This window comes from Bison bison, unplaced genomic scaffold, assembly GCF_000754665.1.
Source record: "Bison bison bison isolate TAMUID 2011002044 unplaced genomic scaffold, Bison_UMD1.0 scf7180017864145, whole genome shotgun sequence".
Taxonomy (NCBI): Eukaryota; Metazoa; Chordata; class Mammalia; order Artiodactyla; family Bovidae; genus Bison; species Bison bison.
Window position 1 is genome coordinate 6,821,722 of NW_011494717.1, and position 18,776 is coordinate 6,840,497.

The 18,776-nt window shown below is 39.7% G+C and overlaps 1 protein-coding gene across 1 annotated transcript in view; it reads left to right on the plus strand.

The window, feature by feature from the left end:
- The first annotated feature begins 3 nt into the window (after positions 1–3).
- NCOA1 (nuclear receptor coactivator 1) overlaps positions 4–18,776 on the plus strand; it is a 218,178-nt gene continuing 199,405 nt past the window's right edge. Inside the window, exon 1 of the mRNA XM_010840686.1 lies at positions 4–74. The gene's annotated coding sequence lies outside the window, so the exon portion shown is untranslated. The remainder of the gene's footprint in view (positions 75–18,776) is intronic.

Consider the following 18,776-nt stretch of genomic DNA (forward strand, 5'->3'; position numbering starts at 1 on the left):
AGGCCGCGGCGGCGCCGCCACGGTCGCGGGAGAGCGCGGCGCCCGTCAGCGCGGCCCAGAGGCGGCGGCAGCAGGTGAGTGGCGGGCGCGGGCGCCGAGCTCCCGGTGGGTGCAGCTGTCACGAGCCGCGCGGCCGCCGAGGCCCTAGGGGCGGGAGCAGCTGGCGCCCCCTCGCCCCCCGCTCTCCTTTCTCTCCGCTAGTCCCCCCCTCCCACTTTCCCCGAGTTCTCCCTCGGCCTCGCGCGGCTGGAGGGGGCGGAGGTCGCAGCTGTCATGGGCACCAGCTGGGGGCTGCGTCGCGGAGGGAAACTGCTGCAGCAGCGACTTTGGCTTGCCCGGGTTTCCCAGTTGCCCTAGTTAGCGCGGACCGGGCGAGCATCCGCGGAGGGTGCGCGAGGCTCGCGGCGGCCGGCCCGGCGTGGGGAGCGGCGCCCCGAGCCCGCGGGCGCTCCCCGCCGCCGCCGCCGCCGAGAGGGGGAGCCGGAAGTCGGCGCCGGCGCCCCTCGGCCGGGGCGAGCGCGGTGACCTTGGCAAGCCGGGTAACCTCTCCGAGTCTTCGCTTGCCGGGACTGCGAAATGGGGATGACCGTGGCGAGCCTTCCCGTAAGCCTCAGCCTTCGACGGCGCTTCTGTTTTACACCCCGCGCACTTGCTTTTCCCATCTCCAGACAGAGGGATTTCGAAGGCAGAAATGGGATGGATAAGTGAGATTTTTTTTTCCTGTTGTGTCTAGGGTTTGGTCCCCATCGTCAGATTCCGCTGCAAGGAGGTAGGAGTGGAGAGTAGGGGGGTCAAACACGTCGGCTGGACGACTGAGGGGTGGGATGGGTTAATGGTCAGCCCGACCGAACTCGAGCCTTTTCCTAGTCGCTTGGAAGAGTAATGGGAGAAACCGGACACCAGGATCCCCGCTCTTACTACCCAGTTATGTTTTTGTTTGTTTGTTTTTGAAGCAGTCACTCCCATGTACTATAGACACTGCCTCAGTTGACGGTGTTAGAGGGAGACGGAGGGTTTGACAATAAAGCCTGTGTGTGTGACAAGGACAGTCCGTGCTGCTGTGGCTGCAGAGTTTGGTGGGGAGGAAAACTTTAAGCTGGAGGATGTTTTAGCTTTTCAGACTTGACTTCGTTCACTGTAGGCGTTGAAGAGGCAGGTGTCCTTGTGGAGAAGGTGACTTTTTAATTTTTTTCTTTTTTCTTTTGAGATGGTGAATTTTTAATGTCGAGTATGATGGTGGTGAATGAAGGGTTCTTGAGTGAATTGCAGTCCCGGCACCCTCTGTTGATGCCAAGAGTAATCTCTGTGGCGATGATTTGTGAGGGCTGAGGCTTACACTTCAGTGATTAAGAAATCTTCAAGTGTCTGTGTAAAACATTGCTGCGGTGCAGCCTAGATTATACTCTACAGCTGAAGGGATGGATTTCAGGGGTTAAATTTGAGGTTTGTCTTCAATTCTGGAATTGGTTGAAGGTTAGTCTCAAAAAAAAAAAAAAAAGTTGGCCAAAGGGGCCTCTCAGCTTGTTTCACAGAAGCTGTGATGTAGTAGGAAGGGGGTCAGATTTCTTCATGTTGAGAATAATGTGAAAAGAAAGTATTTGCTTGGGTCTTTTGGCTCCTGAACTAGAAATAGTTTTGGGTTAAAGGTAGCAGTGGGATTTGATTTAGCTTAATAAATGGGCATTCCTTGTACTATTTGTTGTAAACTACATGCAACTGCAAATGTTTCTTTTATATCTCCTCTACTTTGTGGGTCTAATTTGGTTTTGTGAACTAGGTTTGGAAATGGTTTGCCTCTATTTCTTATTCAGAATTTATGCTTTGGAAACAATGGATCAAAAAGGGGGCCCGAATAGGGAATATATGGTATGGAGAGAAAAAGCAGGGGTGCTGCTTATAAGAACAGAGATTCCGTTTGATTTTTGTAGACGTTTTGCACTGATGATTTATTTCATTTAGTTAACTCATGATGAAGTTTGGTTTTTAAGGTGCAAAATTTGAATTTTACATAGTTTATAGTTAATCTTTTCTTCATTTCTTTCTGAGAAAATCTGTAGGATTGAATCTTTTAAATTGCTTTTTGTGTGGTTTAAGCCAAGGGAGTATTTTAGATCTGCATTTTTGGGTAAGTGGTTTTATTGAAAAAAAGTGCTTGATGGGACTAATGGTGATTGTTCCATTTAAACTGGGATTATATAGACAATGCATTTTCCTCCCTCTTTCTGCCAACATTTGTTTTTCTTTCTCCTTCAATTCCAGGGTTTCATTTCTAGAAATCTGGGCTGGAAACAGAAGCAGCAGTTTGTATAATCCCAAGAACTTGCTTATGCCAGGAAGCTGTAAGGGTAGCATGAAGTGGGTGTGGTACAAAGATACTGCCAATATTTAAGAACAGTGTAACTGTTGAGGGAGTCTAGGGTCAAACTTTAATTTTTGTTGAATTTCCTGTTTTCTTTGTATGTGTTAATCTTTTGGTGGGCAGAGGATTGGGTTGCTCTGGTGCTGACTGGTACATATTGTGATAGCACTCACACATTTTCATGCTTTTGCTCTATAGGAAAGGGTGGTAAACATGCTTAAATAATTTAAAGATGTTCCCAGGATGAAATGTTGTCTTCATGTACTCTTGATCCTGCTAATCCACTGATCAGTCTTTATCAGGACTAAATGTTGAGTAAGTGATGAGGGTGGCATAGAGGTGCTGAAAGCTGGAGAGGGGAAGAAAGGATATTGGACATTCTTTGAAAATCTTTTCTCTTTTGGACTATATATCACAGTATGATTTATAATTCTTTTTAAAGAACATCTCTGTTGTCATCAATTTCACATACCTTCTCTTAGATATTACCTTCATTCCTCACTTTAGCTTGTCTTTATTGCCCTGTCCCCCAGGGACTCCACATTGTTTGAATATGTTACATATCTTTTGGGGTTGGTTGGTCTTAAACCATATGGCCTAAAATAGCTTTCATTTTAGGGCAAGTATGGGAGGTCAACACAGGCACACACCACTGAATAGAATCTTCTAAGTCATCGGGTAGAGGAAATCCCAAGATGCTCATTATTCCCTTGGCCGTGATTTTCACTTTCTACCTATGATAATCAGAGTTTCTCAGGGGGCCATCAGCTGCTTTTCTTGCAGAGGTCTGGAAACATGTGGTGGGGTCCTTGTTACATTACCTCCAAATATCGGTGCAAAAGAGGGTGGGACTGGGTGAAGTACATGTGTTTCAGGAGTTGAATAGCAGAGCACTGTATTTAGTTTGGGCTGCAGAACCATACAGATTACTCCCCACCTCATATAGCTTTCCTAAAAGTGGGACAGACTAGACTTTAGGAAAGGACTTCTTTAGTGCTTTTCTCCCAGGTTAACCAGTAGCTTAGCTCTTGGTTGTTGGTCACTAAGGATGGACCGTGTGGTCTCTGACCTTTTTTCTTAACATCAGAGATGAGGTCTAGTCAATTCAAACCTTCCTTTCTCTCTTTTTTGTTAGTCAGATTTTGTGCCTCTTACCATATGGTGTCAGAGGTCATAAAATAGCCTCATAGCAACTGTGTGCCATTCTTGATTGCTTAGTTTAAGGAAGAGGTGCAGATTTTTTCCTTTAATTCTAGATGATGTTTTGTGGGTGCACCATATTTGGATTAACGTACCAATGGTTATTTTATATTTCTGCAAGATACTTGGTTGAAAAAGAAGAATTATTACAAAACACTGATTCCAACATTTAAGTCCAATTCTTAAAATGCAAGTAGAGTGGATTGTTGTATATCTGTGTGTCCTCCTCCATTTCCCCATCTGCAACACGATACTGCTGAGGCTCCTTGAAATGACAGACTTTTAGAAAAGCTTAGTATAGTTGTCATACTTAGAAGGTGAAGCTGCAATCACTGGAGGAGTTGTAGAAGACTTCAGATTAATCAGTCTAGTCACCCTCATCTTAGATATAGTTGATCTAATCTCTCCCTAGTCTTTCCAGGAGGCTCTGAATGGTAAAGAATTCGCCTGCAATGCAGGAGACACCAGTTCAATCCCTGGGTTGGGAAGATCCCCTGAAGAAGGAAATGGCAACCCCCTCCAGTATTCCTGCCTTGGGAAATCCCCTGGACAGAAAGGCCTGGAGGACCACAGTTCATGGGATCGCAAAGAGTCAGACACGATTCAGTGACTAAACAGCAATCTCTCCCCATGGATATGTTTCAGTGTGGAGGGTAGGGAAGCTGGGCTTTATTGGTAAGTACTGGACCTGAGCATCAGGAAAGCACAGGCCAGATCTGTAACGCTGGGTGCCAGTACAGAGGTGAAATGCACCTATTAACAGGACCAGAATTCTAATAACACTGAATTATCCAATGTTTCCAGAATGGTGCTTCATTTTTGCCTTGTAATTTTGCCTGGCTTGTAACTTTGAGGCAATTTTTAAGCTTCTTTTGAGAATGGATGTTTGACTTCAGACAGGGATGATGTCCTGGCTCTTCTACTTAGTGGGTGTAACCTTGTGCTAGTTATTTAACCACTGTAAACCTCAGATTTTCATGCTTAAAATTGGAATAATGTACTTAAGCTCATATTGTTGTGGTCTTTGAATTAACTTATATTAAATAAGAAGATAATATTGGAACGTACTAAGACTTTATTCTACATTCCATATCCTAAACACATCACTGTCTAATCCATCATCAGATTATTTGATTCTTTTCTTTACAGTTTCTTGGATTTCTCTGTTTTTTCTGCCTCTACAGTCTGGTCCTGTCATTTTGCATATACAGTAATTAGCGTTACATGAACTCTGTGGGCCTTTATCCTTAAAGGAATTTCTTCATCGTTAAATGAACACATTGGTTTGAGTTCATATTTCTTCCTGTGCTGAAATTCTGTGATTTATAACTGTTTGCCTGCATGCATTTATTTGCCTGACTAATTCATCCTACATATAAATGATGAAAAAATTCTTTTCTGAAATATTTTTTGGTATTACTGTTTTTAATGGACACTCTGTGGACAAATTTATCAAATGTAAATCATTTAAACTGTTCTTATATTTCTCATTCCAGTAAATTTATTGCAGATGGTGTATGCAGAAATGCTTTGTAAACTGTAAAGTGCTATACAAGAAAGTATTATAATCACTTGTAGATATCTTGCTTCTTTGATTATACATGTTTCATTTCTTTATTTAAAGTGTTTCCTTTATCTTTATCTTTTGATCTTCAAAAACAGTCAAAGCCGGTATGTTCTCTCGAAAGCTTGATTTTTATCGCACTCCTTTAGCATCAGTTACTCAGTTTGTTCTATAAATAAATTCCTTTCTTCCTTTCCTCCTTTATTTATTTTTTTGAAAGAGTTTCTCTTATTAGTGTATGTTGAATGGGTTTTCCTAATTAGATTAAAAAATCCTTGGGATAACATGAACCACAAGATTTAGAGCAAAAGAGGCCTTAATGGTAATTTGGAATAACCTTGTTAATAATGTTATAGATGAGAACACTAAGGCCAGACAAATATGTTAATTTTCATGGGTAACATAATGTCTTTACTTGGGCAGGAACCCAGGTATTCAGCTCCCAGTCTTCTTAATGAGAGTTACTCTTTGTGTTTGAAAGTTATTTCAAAGAGATTTAAAATTTTAAGAATTTTAGTAAGATTTTGAGTAATGTATAAGGTAGGAAGAAAGGAGTATTTTTGTTTTTTGGCCAAAAGTTGGCTGTCAGATATTATAATAAGGTATTAATCAGAAATTAATTAAGGCTGCTCTCTCAAAAAGCACAGAAGTGCCTGGAGAGAAATATATGCTTTTCTTGTATGGCCCTCACCCTTTAAAGCCAGTAAATGTTTATTGAGGACTGTCTCTGAGACACATTGAGACACACTGTATGCAGGTATCGTGCTTGCTCTACATGTTATATTTTATAAGGAAGGTTAAGTGGCTGTTATACGATTGCACAGCTTGTTGGTATTGGGGCTGACATTTGAGTCCAGGTCTTGAGACCTGGAATCTCCAACATACCTCTACATTGGCTTCTCTCCAAGCGTGTTAGCCGCTTGTGGCCACATTGCACCCCTCTGTTCTTGTCTGGACTCCTTTCTGTCGTCTTCATGTGCAGTAGAGACGGCTGTAGTCTCCATTGCTTTCTGATGACCCAGGAGCCATGAAGCAGTTACTTAATGAAAGTATCACTTTAAGATTTTCATGCTGTTTCTGATCTCACCTTTGTACTTAGTAATGTTGATTCTTTGGTGCTTCTGGTCTAGCTTATCTTTGAATGGTTGGTTTGGAGTCTTAGCAATACAATTCTGCCTCTCAAGTTTTGTTAGTATTTGAATAGCTAGAGCTTAGGGTATTTTTTTTTCATTTGAAATAAATTGCTTGGTCATTCTCTGTGTTTCCACTTGTATTTTGAATGGTTGGTCTTAATCTGATAGCTTTAATATATTGCATTGTTAGTTTGCCTATATGGTTAAAATATTTACATGCTTTTATTATCAAGCACAGATTCAATTGTTTAACAGAAGATATTCTGTTGTGAGTGTGTTTGTATATATACAGATAATCATACCGTATTTGACCAAATAGTTGAAGGATGAAGTGTCCTTGCCTTTCAAAATACCTGTATGTGTAATACTGGCTTTACTGTGCTGAGTTTGTTTGGAGGAAACTAGGGAAAAGATACTTGTTCTGCAGAGTCTTAAGTCCTCCCTCCCTCTCCATTCCAGATGGTACAGGGAATCTGTTTTAGAATTTCTAAGGGTGTACTCAATCATTCATTCAAGACATAGTTATAAGAGTACTTGTTCAAGGTGCTGTGTTGTGAAAACATAGAAAAGTTAAATGATAAGATATAGATCCTGTTTTTACAGAGATTATGACCTAAGAGAGGTGATAAAATGACACACAAATACCTGTAGTACTAATTAAATGTGATGAGTGCGATGAGAGAGGTACTGAAATAGTATACTTTGAGGAATATGGAGAGCAAGCAATTATTTTCATTTAAAAGAGATCAGAGCAAGTTTCGTGGAGGGCTTGTTGTTGGACGGGAACATTGAAGGCAGGGGATGATTTCTCTCTGAGTGAGGAGGAGGAGAGCAGTATATTCAGGAAGATTAAATAGCAAAGATGAAAGGACAGAAAAGCTTGGGGTTATTTTGGGAGTAATGAAGGGGGAAAGTGTAAGCAGGAAGGTGGCACCAGCTGAAGTGGGAGAAGGAACCAGATGTTCTGGGTGCAGTTGTAAGACATTAAAGGATTTTAATGGAGGGAGGTGGTGAGGAACAGTGAAGTTTGTAGATCTGGAAGAAAATGAAAAGTGCCAGTTTTCCAAATCTACGTGGATCTTTTTTTGGCAGGTTTTACACCCCAAATTTTATATTTTCATAGTTTTTGAAATGATTCCATATGTAAGGCTTACCACACTGGGAACTTACTCATTTTTATGTATATTTGAGAACAGACTTTTTTTTCCCTTTTCTTGGTAGAAGTTAGTACAAAATCTTTTTCACTGGCTTGTGCTTTTTTTTTTCCCCCCCAGTAGCTATTTCTTTAAACAGTGTGTTATCATTTGGCATTCTTAAGATGATGCAGCAGACTTGTTTTTCAAGTGTAAAAATGTCATCTCCTTATGTAAATATATGTCACTGTATAAGTTAGATTGGTCATGCAAGTTGAAAGCCCCTGGCTCTCAGTATAGTTCATGATTTATTTTACTGATTTATTTATGCCCTGCCATGTTCCAGAAAGGATTTAAAGCAGGATATGTCATGAAAAGTCTTGGACCTTGTTCGAGCCCTGTCTATTATTTGACTGAATTGCTAGCCAACATTACACTGAGGGAACAGTGTTGAAGACAACTGGTGTCACAGAATGTGCTGCAGTTGTGTCTTTTGCCAACTGGTAGTGATTCAGAGATGGATACAATATAATTAGACTACCTTTAAGGATAAGTCCTTCGAACTTTGAGAGCATGTAAGGAAAATTGGTTGGAAGGAACTCATGGAGGGCTTTGACCCTTGGGAGCCCAGGCACATTTAGAGCAGTGGTCTCTACAGTAGGGTTTATATAAAATTATCTGGGAAATGGGAGAAATACTAGAGGTCTGTTTGAAAGATTCTTTATTTTCAGTCAGCTGTGATGTTTTTTAGTTCATAGGAGCATGGGTAATTAGATTTTTAGATTTATTATTTTATTTTATTTTATTTTTTTTTAGATTTATTATTTTAAATAGTAGACTCTTAACATGTATTGTTGCAATAGGAAGTCACCATGCAGATCTTTTATAAAATATTTCATCCAGTTTAGCTGGTCATCTTGAGGCAAAGGACTTAAGTATTGTCTAATCTGAAGATGACTTACTAATTTTTCTTTCACGAAAACACAAATTTCAGATACAAATGTCTGAAATTTGCTGACATTTTCCTCTCACAGGTGTCTGTGAATTATATACTACCTAGCTGATATTTATGAAAATTAACAGACTTAATCTGTTGCTTTGGGATGATAGGTAAATTCATAACAGTGACCCGAAAAGTAACTACCTTTCAAGACGAAATCCACTATTATGAAGAGAGGTTATTTGGAATGGATATTTGGATATTTCCAATTCTAAACATCCAAAATTGATATTTGGAATTATTTCCATCATTATTGGATTTAATTGCTGAAGATGATATGATCTTAAAACTTTAAGAATATTTTTATATGTACACTTGAACTTGAAAACAGAATTTTCTGACCTGTATAAAAATCTAGTAAAAACTGAGAATATATTAATTAAAAAGGCATTACTATCTGATTAGTTAGTAAGAACAACTGATTGTCATCAGGAAATATGGAAATGCACTATCTGAATTTTAGCAAAGACATTTGCATAAATGGTGAACAGGATTGAAGATTGAATATCATGTGGAGGTTTACTCAGTGCAGCAAGTGTGATGCAGTTCTTTCCTTTGTCTTACTCGTCTTTGTGAAGTATGTTTTTGGGCTATGATTACCGTTAAAACCAAATAAAACAATTACCTATTATGAAAATGAACCGAATTTAGAACCAGACTTTTAAGTTGCTATATTACAAAATGTGAAAGCAAAATTAAAAAGTAATTTAGTGTTCATTATGTTTTTCCTCGTATGGGCCACTCTCTTATTGGACTTCCTTTGTGGTTCAACTGGTAAAGAATCCACCTGCAATGTGGCAGACCTGATTGCGATCCCTGGGTTGGGAAGATAACCCTGGAGAAGGGAAAGGCTACCCACTGCAGTATTCTGTCCTGGAGAATTCCATGGACTGTGTAGTCCTTGGGGTCATAAAGAGTGGGACACAACTGAGCGACTTTGACTTTTTACATGTTATTCTTAACAAAAATGGTGGTAGTATTAATAGTATTTATTAGGGATAGCACAAGCTGTGTCATCAATAGGTAAATTAAATGTTTAAAAATGGTAAATTTAAAAAAATGGTAAATTTTATTATAATAAGTATCATTTTATGTTTCCATTTTTATGTATGCTTTATAAGGCACATAATTTATTGGTCTAGTGAGCAATGTATATAAATTATAAATAAATATACCTATGTGGCTTCTCATTCAAAACCTTTTTAACTGTGGGATATATGATAAAAATACTTACCACAGTTATATAGGAGGGGTTCTTTTTTTCGTTTTCTTTGTAGTATAAGTATTTATTACTCTGGTATTGTAAATCAGTTAAGGAGGATAACATTCTTGTTGGGACTTAAGAGAAGCTCCAACTGCACCACTAGCACCCAAAGTTGAAATTCTACTTAAACTATTTCTTGAAAAGTTAACACATGAACAGTGAAACATTATTATCATGTGGTGTACTAGTATTGCACATAAGTATATTCTAAATAATCCCATTGCTATGTATTTTGTGCATTCGATGATCTACCTAATCAAAATGTATTGATACATGCGCTTTATCGTACATATGTACTGTGTATGAAAGTGAAAGTGAAAATCGCTCAGTCATGTCCGAGTCTGCAACCCCATGGACTTTACAGTCCGTGGAATTCTCCAGGCCAGAATACTGGAGTGGGTAACCTTTCCATTCTCCAGGGGATCTTCCCAACCCAGGGATCGAACCCAGGTCTCCAGCATTGCTGAGCCACAAGGGAAGCCCTAATCATACATTATCAGCTCCATACTTATCAGTTCAGTTCAGTTCTGTTGCTCAGTCGTGTCCAACTCTTTGCAACCCCATGAATCACAGCACGCCAGGCCTCCCTGTCCATCACCATCTCCCGGAGTTCACTCAAACTCACGTCCATCGAGTTGGTGATGCCATCCAGCCATCTCATCCTCTGTCATCCCCTTCTCCTCCTGCCCCCAGTCCCTCCCAGCAGCAGAGTCTTTTCCAATGAGTCAACTTCGTATGAGGTGGCCAAAGTACTGGAGTTTCAGCTTCAGCATCAGTCCTTCCAAAGAACACCCAGGGCTGATCTCCTCTAGAATGGGTTGGTTGGATCTCCTTGCAGTCCAAGGGACTCTCAAGAGTCTTCTCCAACACCACAGTTCAAAAGCATCAATTCTTCGGCGCTCAGCCTTCTTCACAGTCCAACTCTCGCATCCATACATGACCACTGGAAAAACCATAGCCTTGACTAGACGGACCTTTGTTGGCAAAGTAATGTCTCTGCTTTTGAATATGCTATCTAGGTTGGTCATAACTTTTCCTTCAAAGGAGTAAATGTCTTTTAATTTCATGGCTGCAATCACCATCTGCAGTGATTTTGGAGCCCCCCAAAAATAAAGTCGGACACTGTTTCCACTGTTTCCCCATCTATTTCCCATGAAGTGATGGGACCAGATGCCATGATCTTAGTTTTGTGAATGTTGAGCTTTAAGCCAACTTTTTCACTCTCCTCTTTCACTTTCATCAAGAGGCTTTTTAGTTCCTCTTCACTTTCTGCCATAAAGGTGGTGTCATCTGCGTATCTGTGGTTATTGATATTTCTCCCGGCAATCTTGATTCTAGCTTGTGCTTCTTCCAGCCCAGCGTTTCTCATGATGTACTCTGCATGGAAGATAAATAAGCATGGTGACAATATACAGCCTTGACGTACTCCTTTTCCTATTTGGAACCAGTCTGTTGTTCCATGTCCAGTTCTAATGGTTGCTTCCTGACTTGCATATAGTTTCTCAAGAGGCAGGTCAGGTAGTCCGGTATTCCCATCTCTCTCAGAATTTTTCACAGTTTATTGTGATCCACATAGTCAAAGACACTTACAAGCACATCCATTAACTAAAAGTGTTGCATAACATGTAAAATGACTTACCATACATACCATTTTTTAAAAGTGTTTAAGTTACATTTATTACATTTTTGTATATCTCTTTGGGGACCTTATTATTGCTTTAATTTATTTTGGCATACATAGTATTTTTCGTCACATAGATACCTATTGTACAACATATGTAATTAATATTACATAGGACACACTAATAATTATACATGCCCTATTAAGTCAGATCATTTTTAGTCAATATACTTATTATAATAGATAATCAATTCTTAATTACCAATTTTAGGAAGAGTTCTTAAGAACCCTTGGAATTCATGGACTAAGAGTCTCTAGTTAGGCTTTGGGTGAGTGGTGTCTGTGAACATTCTGAAATTATGTATATGCAAAATTCTATGAGTCTTTCTCTGGAGAGAAATTCATCAGATCCCAAAAGGGTCTGTGACCTCCCCAAAGGTTAAGAACCTCTTTTGTTAAGGACTGGGACCTCAATAACTCCATTCATCCAGTCTTAGTCTTTTGCAAGTTTAATGGATATATCTGATGTCATTACTTAGGCCCGCAGTATGACTGGATTTGCAGTCTGTTTTTCCATTTTGCAATAGATGTGATTGCAGTGCCTTTGGCCTTTACAGTTGTTTGAGCTCCTATCTGTTTGTTGTACAACTACCTGGTCTTTATCACTTAGCAGCTTTTAAATATCATTTCCCACTTTTCCCCCCAAAATCCCAGTGAAAAAGTGTGGATCTTTTGTATGAGTGTGAAGATGGCAATGCATGAATGTATAGAAGAGCCCAGTATCAATTCGTGTATAGGGACACCCTGCTGGGTAGGCTGGAATTTGCAGTTGTTGTGGTTTTAATCTCTTTGTAGCATCTGAATCTCAGCTCTTCAGAGTCCTTAAGGTCTGATTTGACATATGCTAAAAACACTTTCCAAGTCCTATCAGCTCTTTACATCTGTTCCTTTTTTCCTCACTGTCGTCATTCTAATCTAGGCCTGATATTTGTGAAAGTACCCCAGAATGGTCTCACTGTCCCCTGGGAGTTGCTTCTTCAGTCTGTCCTAAATTTTGTTTTGGAACAATCATCCTAATTTTTATTTTCATTGCATTACTTTGTTTAAACCCTTCAATGGCTCCTCATTACTGTCAAGATAAAGTTCCTTAGTCTGGCATTTAAAGCTTTCCAGTGTCTGGCACCAACTTGCTTTTCTGGTCTCATTTCCCACTCGTCTCCCCTAATGAACTGCTCAAAGTAAAATCGTCAGCACTGTCCCTTATACATCCCTTGGGCTTCTCTGTTTGCCACCCTTTATTTTTCGTTTCCCTGGAATGTTCTCCCTTATCCTGTGAAATTCTGCATATTCTTTAAAGCTCAGCTCAGTTTCCAACTTGCTTGTTAAGTGTTCAGACTGTAAAATTTGAAAAAATCCCTTCCTTCGATGAACTCTTTTAATATTTATTTTCTTTATTATTAACTTGACACTTTATACTGCATTTATATGTTGGAGTTTTTGTTTTCATGCATCCTATCTCCCAAATTAGGGTATGAGAATGGCAAAGGGGATCATGTTTTATTATCTGTCCTCTGCAGTGTCTTGTACTTGTAGATATTAAAATATTTGACAACTTACAATGATTAAATCATGATAGTACTTAAGTACTTATTAATGTACTTAGAGAAATAGGCCTTTTTTGTATGTGTGCCCTTGGAGCTCAGTCAGTAAAGAATCTGCCTGCAGTACAGGAGACCTGGGTTCAATCCCTGCATTGGGAAGATCCCCTGGAGAAGGAAATGGCAAACCACTCCAGTTTCCTTGCCATGAAAAATCTCATGGGCAGAGGAGCCTGGTGGGCTGCAGTCCATGGCGTTGCAAAGAGTCGGGCACGACTGAGTAACTAACACACTGGAATACTCATACAACATATCTAGGAATCCTCTTTACTGGTTTCAGAGTATTTGGGAAATTGAATTGGAAATCAGATGTTGCTCAGACGGCTTGTAAGTCCTACAGCACAAGAAGTCGGCTGTCAAGGGCTGTGTTCAGAAGTCTGGGGGTAACCTGGTGACTCTTTGTTCTCCAGTGTCTTGCTCCACTTGCCTTGGATAATAGAAAACCTTGTGTGTGTTCAGCTCTCTCCTTTGCTTTGCTGGAGACACAGATTCCTAATATCTTGAGGAATACTACATTTCTGTTTTAATTTTTTAACACATTCTCCTCAATAGAAGATAAAGTTTGATGGAATACCTGTTGTTTGCATGTAAGGGGCACCATGAGGTAGTTGTACCTTAGAGTTTCCATCCTTCAGGGAGATTATAATTCCTATAGGGAGTCTCCTTTGCTTTTAGTCATACACGAATAAAAAAAAATGTCATAAGGGAGTATATAACTGGTTTACTTAGTTGCCAGATGAGATATGGGGAACTCCTCTAGCACTTATTTTTAGCACTCTCTTGAAATTTATTATCATTTATACCTTTCTTACCAACCACATTGTAAATAATAGGAAGTAGAGACCATTTATTGTGTTAGTTATATATGCCAGAACCACAGTGCATTTCAAGTCCTTTACTGTAGTATACATGTAAGTGTGTTACCCGTGTTGCCAGGAACATGATCTGGGTAGGTTTCCTGCAGGAAATGGAATTTCAGTTAGATTTCTAGGATTTGAAATGATACTTGTAGCATCATCCCTTGGAATATGTTAAAAAAAAAAAAGGTGGGGTGGGGGGGATTCTGTAGTTAAAATAATGAAGTACAATGTTTGCTCAATACCTGAATATGGAACCTCCTTGGTTACTATGCTTTTGGCACTGAAGTGACCCATGTCACTTCGTCTTGTAACCCATTGGCCAAAAGTAGTCACAGGGCACTACTTGTGGAGCTAGGCAATGTGGGCAAGAAATGAATATTCAGTGATAGTAAATATCTGTGCCCCACTACAGTATAGCAGACTTGGCTTTCTTCAGAGCCATGAATACTAGAATTGGTAGCGTCCTGCTTGGAGTCATTGAAATAAAGAAGAATTGTTTTTGTGTGTCAGTCTAAAGGGGACTTTATTATTAAATTTATTTGTGAAAAGAACTTGTAGTTTTGAATGGTAGCTTCTTGAGACAGTTAAAGGAGAAATTTTTACTAATGTCTCTAGGAGTAGATACTATAAGTTGTTTTAGTTTAGATGGTTTGCTACCACCTTTAGAGTAGGTATTTGAAACAGGTAGGAAGTGTTATTTGGCTTCAGTAAAACTGATCCAGAATTTTTCCTCATGTACTGCTAAGATTATAAGGTGAGAAAAGAGAGAGGACATAAAGAGCTTTCAGATTGTATTAGAAGCCATGTACTGTCTGAGGATTTCTTAAAATTTCTCTTTACAGGTCTTGGAAGTCTTTTCTTTTCCTCTTATCAACATATTATTGCTAATTAATTAAACTATGTTTTCTCCATTTTCTGTTTGTCTTTTAATGCTTGGTTTGATAAGGACTGGCTGGTGGTTAAAATGTTGGCCAAGTGTCCAGGATTTGAAAGTGCAGATTTTATACATGTTATTTATACATGAGGCTTATTTTCCCTATGACTTAATTCTAATGTCACCAACCCTGAACTTTTTATTTATTTATTTATTTATCTATTTATTTATTTATTTTTTAAAGTCAGGTCGGAGGGGCGCAGAGGAGCTCTCCACCCCACAATCGGCAACCGCTGCAGGAGCCTCCGCCCCTGAACTTTTTAGACCTTAGGATTTCTTTCTGACTACGTTCTAGTATTTTCTTCCTTTTTAAATTAAAAATAAATCATATGTGTAATACATGACTATATTCAAATAATAAGTTCAAGGAAATGGGAATATATAGAATTAAAAGGTGAAAGTCTCCATAGTGAACTTGATACTGGTAATTTAGGCTGTGTAGTGTCCCCTTTCCCCCCTTTCCAGTTGTTGCTATATCCTACCCCTTGGCCAGGAGGTGAGCAGGTGACTTAGGCTTGGTCTATTAACACTCCATTTCTCTGGAAATAGTGATTGCTACAGGATGGCCATATGACCAAAGCAGGTTCAGACCCCCCTTCCTTGAGATTGAAAAGCAGATATTGGACATGGGACAGGTTCATTCCTTTAGAGTTGCTAAGGTGAGATAGCGTGTGCTTGGCCAAGTAAAGAAACCTATGTGCCATAGGAAAGAATGCCAACATAAAGACAGAAGCTGAGTGACCACAGACACACTCACAGATGCACAGTCATATAGCCTCACACGCTTGCATGTGAAGCATGGAGTCGTTGGAGTCTCTGGCTCCACTTGAACCTTAAAGTAGATCCACTTTGTATTTTCCGGCTAAATGAGCTACTCAACTGCCTAACTTGTGTGAGTTTGAATATTTAATTTCTGTCTCTTGGAACTGAAAGAGTCCTGACCAGTTCAGACCCCTGTTGTCAGCTTCCCTCTCCTTCCCTCCCCTCTACCCACAGGATCAAGCTTTTTGAATTATTACAGGCTTTTAAAAACTTAATATCATGAAAATCTTTCTGTGTTAGAATATGAAGGAGCCATTTTACTTTACATAAAATTCTGCATAGAGTTGCATTAGATGTATTTTCCATAGTTTATGTAACCATCCCTCTTTTGATAGACATTTAAACTAGTTTTTCTGTTTCAAGATATATTTTGGTAAACATGCTAGTTTGAACTTGTTTTTGTATATGTATGAGAACATACCTATGGAATTAATGATCATGCATATTTTAAAACATTGATGTCCTTTCAAAACATTTCTCCAAAGGCTCTACCAATTTATGCTTTCACTAAGAGTATATGATAGTCACTGCTCTCCCCTGACTTTATCAGCTCTGGATATTAATGGTCATTTCTATTTTGGCCCTGTCTGGTGGGTGAAAATGGTATAAAGCATTGTTGTATTTGAAGTTCCCTGACTATTGATACAGTTGATCATCTCTCTGATGTCTTTTTATTGGATTTTTCCCCCAAGACTTTCTTTATTCATATTTTTTTCATGTTCTATTGGGCTGCTTGTCTTTTAAAATCACGTCCTAGCCCTAGTATACTCATGATGTAATCATTTTATACTAACGAGGGATGGCCTTGGTAAACTGCTGATTCTGCTTCCTAGTTTGAAAGAAAGATGTGAGATATCTACTACTCCAAAACCCACGTCTTATTTATTCACAGATGTCCCTGGATATTTAATCGGTTTATATGTGATGACTTTGGATAGCTGCCCAGTTTATTTGTAGAGCTTCAGGGTACACATCTCAAGTAGATGGTCTATGGGTAAAATTGAGGTAATTTTATGGCTGAAGTAAAAAGTTGAGAAACTGTTTATTGGAGAATTTTCCAGGTCCAAATCATGGGTTTGTGATTTGTGATTGCATGGAATTTGGGCACTCACCCATTATACATTGGTGCTGAATCAGAACCACTTTCAGAGGGAAATTTTGACCCTGTGAGGAACTATTGTCTTGGCTCACCTCCATGGAGAGTTGGGTTAGCTGCAACTTAGATGTCTTTAGTGGTTAGATTCCTTAATTTTCCTAAGAGCATATTAACCTAATTCTGTACTTGATTGGCTACAAAAGTGTATAGTCTACCTGTAATTGGCAGTATAGAATAGCTTCACTCCAGCAAGTATGAATTCACTTACATTGCTGCCTAATTCTTACCAAACACCTAGTAGTCAGAAACAGGACTCTGAAAATTGCATTCACACATTCAATCCACTGCGTTAGAAACAATCAATCTTCACTTTCCCATTCTGTTGTTTTCCTCTATTTCTTTGCTTTGATCGCTGAGGAAGGCTTTCTTATCTCTCCTTGCTATTCTTTGCAACTCTGCATTCAAATGGGAATATCTTTCCTTTTCTCCTTTGCTTTTCGCTTCTCTTCTTTTCACAGCTATTTGTAAGGCCTCCTCAGACAGCCATTTTGCTTTTTTGCATTTCTTTTCCATGGGGATGGTCTTGCTCCCTGTCTCCTGTACAATGTCACGAACCTCCGTCCATAGTTCATCAGGCACTCTGTCTATCAGATCTAGTCCCTTAAATCTATTTCTCACTTCCACTGTATAATCATAAGGGATTTGATTTAGGTCATACCTGAATGGTCTAGTGGTTTCCCCTAACAACAGAATGGGAAAGACGAAAGATCTCGTCAAGAAAATTAGAGATACCAAGGGAACATTTCATGCAAAGATGGGCTTGATAAAGGACAGAAATGGTATGGACCTAACAAAAGCAGAAGACATTAAGAAGAGGTGGCAAGAATACACAGAAGAACTGTACAAAAAAGATCTTCATGACCCAGATAACCACAGTGGTGTGATCACTGACCTAGAGCCAGACATCCTGGAATGTGAAGTCAAGTGGGCCTTAGGAAGCATCACTATGAACAAAGCTAGTGGAGGTGATGGAATTCCAGTTGAGCTATTTCAAATCCTGAAAGATGATGCTGTGAAAGTGCTGCACTCAATATGCCAGCAAATTTGGAAAACTCAGCAGTGGCCACAGGACTGGAAAAGATCAGTTTTCATTCCAATCCCAAAGAAAGGCAATATCAAACAACACTCAAACTACTGCACAATTGCACTCAAGTCACAGGCTACTAAAGCAATGCTCAAAATTCTCCAAGCCAGGCTTTAGCAATACGTGAACTGTGAACTTCCTGATGTTCAAGCTGGTTTTAGAAAAGGCAGAGGAACAGAGATCAAATTGCCAACATCCGCTGGATCATCGAAAAAGCAAGATTCTGCTTTATTGACTATGCCAAAGCCTTTGACTGTGTGGATCACTATAAACTGTGGAAAATTCTGAAAGAGATGGGAATACCGGACCACCTGACCTGTCTCTTGAGAAACCTGTATGCAGGTCAGGAAGCAACAGTTAGAACTGGACATGGAACCACAGACTGGTTCCAAATAGGAAAAGGAGTATGTCAAGGCTATATATTGTCACCCTGCTTATTTAACTTCTATGCAGAGTACATCATGAGAAACCCTGCACTGGAAGAAGCACAGGCTGAAATCAGGATTGCCAGGAGAAATACCAATAACCTCAGATATGCAGATGATACCACTCTTATGGCAGAAAGTGAGTGAGTGAGTGAAGTCGCTCAGTCGTATCCGACTCTTTGCAGCCCCATAGACTGTAGCCTACCAGGTTTCTCCATCCATGGGATTTTCTAGGCAAGAGTACTGGAGTGGGGTGCCATTTCCTTCTCCAGAGGATCTTCCCAACCCAGGGATCGAACCCAGGTCTCCCACATTGTAGGCAGATGCTTTACCGTCTGAGCCACCAGGGAAGCCCTAGTGAAGAAAGTGAAGAGGAACTAAAAAGCCTCTTGATGAAAGTGAAAGAGGTGAGTGAAAAAGTTGGCTTAAAGCTCAACATTCAGAAAACGAAGATCGTGGCATCTGGTCCCATCACTTCATGGGAAATAGATGGGGAAACAGCAGAAACAGTGTCAGACTTTATTTTTTTGGGCTCCAAAATCACTGCAGATGGTGACTGCAGC